Source organism: Pristiophorus japonicus, unplaced genomic scaffold (genome assembly GCF_044704955.1).
Source record: "Pristiophorus japonicus isolate sPriJap1 unplaced genomic scaffold, sPriJap1.hap1 HAP1_SCAFFOLD_45, whole genome shotgun sequence".
In the NCBI taxonomy this organism is placed as follows: domain Eukaryota; kingdom Metazoa; phylum Chordata; class Chondrichthyes; family Pristiophoridae; genus Pristiophorus; species Pristiophorus japonicus.
In genome coordinates this window covers 3325253-3330865 of record NW_027254352.1, presented here as the reverse complement: position 1 = coordinate 3330865, position 5613 = coordinate 3325253, and the positions used below count along the sequence as shown (strand labels likewise).

At 43.3% G+C, this 5613-nt stretch overlaps 1 non-coding gene across 1 annotated transcript; it reads right to left on the bottom strand.

Moving 5' to 3' along the window:
- Window positions 1-4471: 4471 nt before the first annotated feature.
- On the bottom strand, window positions 4472-4553 carry trnas-cga (transfer RNA serine (anticodon CGA)). The gene has a single exon. It is a non-coding gene; the product is annotated as a tRNA-Ser (tRNA).
- Between the last annotated feature and the right edge of the window lie 1060 nt (window positions 4554-5613).

Below are 5613 nucleotides of genomic sequence, written 5' to 3'. Positions count from 1 at the left end.
TGGACTGCAGGCATTTGGCTAAGTAAAGAGTGCAGATGCTGCTTGTGCTTTCTTTGGAATAGAGCATGCTGAAGTGAGACCTTATTGAGGTGTAGAAAATGAAGAGAAGTCTGGATAGAGTAGATAGGAAAACCTGTTTCCATGGCAGACAGGACACAAACTAGGGGCCATAGATTTAATGTAATTGGAGAGGATTCCACGAGTTATGAGGCATAATTTATCCACCAAGAGTGTCGTGGGGGCCTGGAACTCACTGCTAGAGAGGGTGATGTGGGAAAAGTCCTCACCACATTTAAACAATAAATGGATGTGCAAGTAAAGCGCCGTAACCTACAGGACTATGTCCCAAGTGCTGTAAATTGCGATTCGGCTAGATAGCTCTTAGTTGGCAGTTGCAGACACGATGGGCCGAAATGCTCTCCGTCTGTGCTGTCAATTTATAAGATTCTATAATTCTGCATGCTATGTAATCCTATGTAACACCATGCAATCCGATATAGGATCGGGGCAGAGGGAGGATATTCTGCTGATAGATTCTCACCTCCAACTCCAGAAACACTTTCCAATATCTACAAGGCACAAATCTGAAGTGTTTTGGAATACATTTACTTCCCTGGATGTGTGTAGCTCCAACGACACTGAATATGGTTGACAGCTTCCAAGACAAAACAACCCGCTTGATTCGCATCCGATCGACCACCGAAAACATTCACTGCCTCCACCAGTGGCGCACAGTGACTGTAGTGTGTAACATCTAGAAGTATAACCGCAGCGACTTGCCAAAGCTTCTTCAACAGCATCTCCCAATGCCGCAACCTCGTCCACCTTGAACGGCAAGGACAGCAGGATTTCGGGAGCAGCATCGCCTCCAAGTTCCCCTCCTAGTTCCACACCATCCGGACTTGAAAATATAACACTGTTGCTTCATCATCAGTGGGTCAAATCCTACAAGTCCATCCTTCACAGAACCTTCAACACATGGACAGTAGTGGCTCAAGAAGGCGGCTCACCACCACTTTCTCAAGGAAATTAGGGATGGGCAATACATGCTGGCCTTGCCAGCGATGCCACAATCCCAGGAATTAATTAAATTAACTTAAAAAATGAATGAATATATTTGGCAAGATTGCAGAGCTTTGATCTGATCCGTCGGTTTTCGGTTCGCTTCGCCGTGTCTATAACATGATGTTCCCGCTAATTTTTGTGTATGTCGTCCTTTGTTCGAATGTCATGAGATTTGCATCTCACTTTAACAAGTCTGGTGCTGCTGCTGGCATTCTCTTCTACTATTCTCATCGAACAACTGTAGGTCCTCTTTTCAGAAGTTGAAGTTGGAGTGAGGGATATATTGGGCTGTAAGAATACAGATTGCGTGGAATACAATTCTACTGCTGCAAATGCCCGACAGCACCTCATGGATGACCAGTTGTGAGCTGCTAGATCTGTTCAGAATCGATCCAATTTTGCACAGTGGTAATGCCAGACAACACGATGCAGCGTGTCCTCCATATGATGAAAGGCTTTGTTATCCACAAGTACTGTGCAGTGTTCATAGAAACATAGAAATATAGAAATTAGGTTCAGGAGGTGGCAATTCGGCCCTTCGATCCTGCACCATAATTCAATGAATTTATGGATGAACATGCATCTTCAGTACCCCATTTCTGCTTTCTCGCCATACTCCTTGATCCCGCTAGTAGTAAGGACTGAATCTAACTCATTTGTGAATATATTTAGTGAATTGGCCTCAACAACTTCCTGTGGTAGATAATTCCACAGGTTCACCACTCTCTGGGTGAAGAAGATTCTCCCCTTCTCGATCCTAAATGGCTTACCCGTCATCCTTAGACTGTGAGACCGAGTTCTGAACTCCCCCAACATTGTGAACATTCTTCCTGCATCTAACCTGTCTAAACCCGTCAGAATTTTAAATGTTTCTGTGAGATTCCCTCTCATTCTTTTGAACTCCAGTGAATAAAAGCCCAGTTGAGGCAGTCTTTCTTGATATGTGAGTCCCGCCTACCCGAGAATCAGTCTGGTGAACCTTCGCTGCACTCACTCAATAGCAAGAATGTCCTTCGTCAAGTTAGGAGACCGAAACTGTACACAATACTCCAGGTGTGGCCTCACCAAGGCCCTGTACAACTGTAGAAACACCTCCCTGCGCTTGTACTCTGATCCCCTTGTTATGAAGGCCAACATACCATTTGCTTCCTTAACCGCTTGCTGTACCTGCATGCCAACCTTCAATGACAGATATACCATATCACCCAGGTCTCGTTGGACCTGCACTTTTCAGAATCTGTCACCATTCAGATAATAGTCTGTCTCTCTGTTTTTACCACCAAAGTGGATAACCTCGCATTTATCCAAATTATACTTCATCTGCCATGTATTTGCACTCTCACCTAACCTACCCAATTCACTCTGCAGCCTCATAGCATCATCGTCGCAGCTCACACTGCCACCCAACTTAGTATCATCCTCAAATTAGGAGATACTACATTTAATCCCCTCGTCTAAATCATTTATTTACAATGTAAACAGCTGGGACCCAGCACACAAACTTGCGGTACCCTACTCGTCACTGACTGCCATTCTGAAAAGTATAATTTACTCCTACACTTTGCTTCCTGTCTGCCAACCAGTTTGCAATCCACGTCAGCACAATACCCCCCAATTCCATATGCTTTAACTTTGCACATTACTCTCTTGTGTGGGACCTTGTCGAAAACCTTCTGAAAGTCCAAATATAACACATCAACTGGTTCTCCCTTGTTCAATCGACTGGAAATATCTTCGAAAAATTCCAGAAGCTTTGTCAAGTATGATTTCCCTTTCACAATTCCATGCTGAATTGGATCTATCCCGTCACCTCTTTCCAAATGCGCTGCTATGACATCCTTAATAATTGATTCCATCATTGTACCTACTACCGATGTCAGCCTGACCGGTCTATAATTCCCTGTTTTCTCTATCCCTCCTTTTTTTAAAGTTGGGTTACATTGGCTACCGTCCACTGCAGAGGAACTGATCCAAATTCTATGGAATGTTGGAAAATGACTGTCAATGCATCCGCTATTTCCCAGGCCACCTCCTTAAGTACTCTGGGATGCAGTCCATCAGGCTCTGGGGAACTATCGGCCTTCAATCGCATCAATTTCCCCAACACAATTTTCTGACGAATAAGGATATCCCTCAGTTCACTGCTATCAAAACTGTCAAGGAAAGCTGCATCTGCGACAGACAGATTGGTGTGGAGGAGGTCGAGTTCGTTTTTCGCTGTAGTTGAGACAAAGCTAAGGGAGCTATGCACTGTCGGAGTTGCTAACTTGAGGATGAGATTTTAAACCGATGCCCGGTCTGCCCTCCGAGCTGGACGTAAAGCATCTCAAGGCCACTATTAGGAATAAGAGCAGGGGTGTTCAGCCAGTGTCCTGGGGCCAATATTTATCCCTCAACCAAAATCTGGTCTCTTTCACATTGTGCTTTCTTGATGGTGAAAATCTGCTTTTGCATTCCCTACGTTACAACAGTGACCATTCCTTACATGTCATTTATTTGCTCTGAAGCGCTTTGTGAAATCCTGAGGTGAAAGTCGCGGTGGAAATGCTCGGTTTGTTTCTATTACAGCATCTGAGAAAGCCCCATGCGAACAAGGCTGATTAGGTCAGTTGCCTTCCAGCTTTGTGGTAATAATGATAACTTCATGGTTTCGATCGTCTTATTGTATATTTATTTTATTTTTGGGGGTGTGGTGCTGGTATATTAGTTTTATTGTTTCAGAGCAGTTTAAACATTGAGGAACGGAACTCACACGGGACCTGCAACACTTTGAAGCAATGCTGCAAAACGTTAGATCTGCCGAGATCTTATGGACCTGCGGAGTTATTCCATAATTTAATGAACAATTCCATACCCACAGGAATATTTTTTCTTCTTGAATTTCAATCAGTGAATGGCTCACTGCCACCTATTGGTTTGCTGTGAAAAGTAAGCAACTGAAATAAATGCAATTCCCGTGTGTTCGGTCGTTATCACCATTTGTTTGATTTAAACTGCAGAGGGCGTTTGGACTAATTGATAAGGTGTTTTACATCACTGCAAATCCCGATGTTCTCAGAAGATCGCAGGTTCGAGTCATTATCGTCGTCGTTGTATTAAATCTCGTTCAACTTTACGAAGCCAAATCACATTTGCCCTAATCAGCTGACGGTGAATTCCACCTAAACATTGCAGGGCTCTTTGTTAAAATGTATTTGTTTCATGATGCCTTCTATGAATATTCCTCACTGAAGTTTGCAAACTGTTTCCTACAAACTAATAACTGTTTAATGTCGATAATGTATCCATTTTTCCAATTCGAACTACTGCTTTGCGTCATTGAAGGGCAGTACATGGAACGGTGATCACATTCTGGTCGAGTGATATCCACAGGGAAACCATTAAAAAAATAGTTTCGCTGCACAATCGCTGCGAGCAGAGCTTGAATGTGCGCGGGGAAACCCCTTTAAATTTCGAGTTCAATGCCTTAACCACTCGGCCATCGCAGCTGTACAATGGAATAGTTCAATAATCCAATGTTCGGTGCGAAATATCAAAAAAATCGAACCAAGTACTTGCACTTTTGTATCTCCCAGTAGATGTGAAAATTAAATCGTCGTATTGTGGATTCTCACAGCACAGAAGGGAGCAATTCGGCAAGACCTGGAAGGATTTACTTATCGGAAAAGACTGAACAAACTGCTGAGCTTTTCAATGGAAAAGACAAGGCAGATACGGACTTTAACATTATGAATGGTTTTGGTCGGGTCGACATAGAGAAAATATTTGCTATTGTACGCGAGTTGAGAAATAGTCGTCTTACATATAAGCTAGTCTCCGATAAATTCAGTAGAGAATTCAAGAGTAACTTCTTACCAAAGAGTGGGTAGAATGTGGAAGATGCTACCACGAGAAGTAGTTGCAGCGACTAGCACAGATGCATTTAAGAGGGTGTACCTCAGCACATGTGTGAAAAAGTATCAGAAGAATATGCTGATCGGAGGAAGTGAAGGAGGGCAGGAGGGCGCTCGTGTGCCGCCTGCAAAACCTGTTGGGGAAAATGTTCTCTTGATATGTTGCAGAATCTATACAACATTATGTAACATCACTTTTAAACATCAACAACAACATGCTCATATAGCGCCTTTAATGTAGTGAAATGACCCAAGGCGCTTCACAGGAGTATTATGCAATAACAAGTTGACGCCGACATGAATAAGTAGAAATTAGCGCAGGTGAGAAAAACTAGTATAGTTGATATTGAGGAAGAAATCTGTCGACAGCTGGAAGACATCAATGAATTGACCACGTGTGCAGGACAATGGCTAATGGAATTCAAGTCGCAGAAGTGTGAGATAATACATTTTGTGAGGGCTAATAAGGAATAAACATTAAATGGTAGGTGACTGAGAAGGGCAGAGCAGGAAAGGGACCTTGGAGGGCATGTCCACAGATCCCTGATGGTAGCAGGCCAGGTAGATAAGGTGGTTAAGAAGCAACACGGAATGCTTGCCTTTATTAGCTGAGCCAAAGAGTACAACAGCGGAGACGTTTTACTTGAACTGTGTA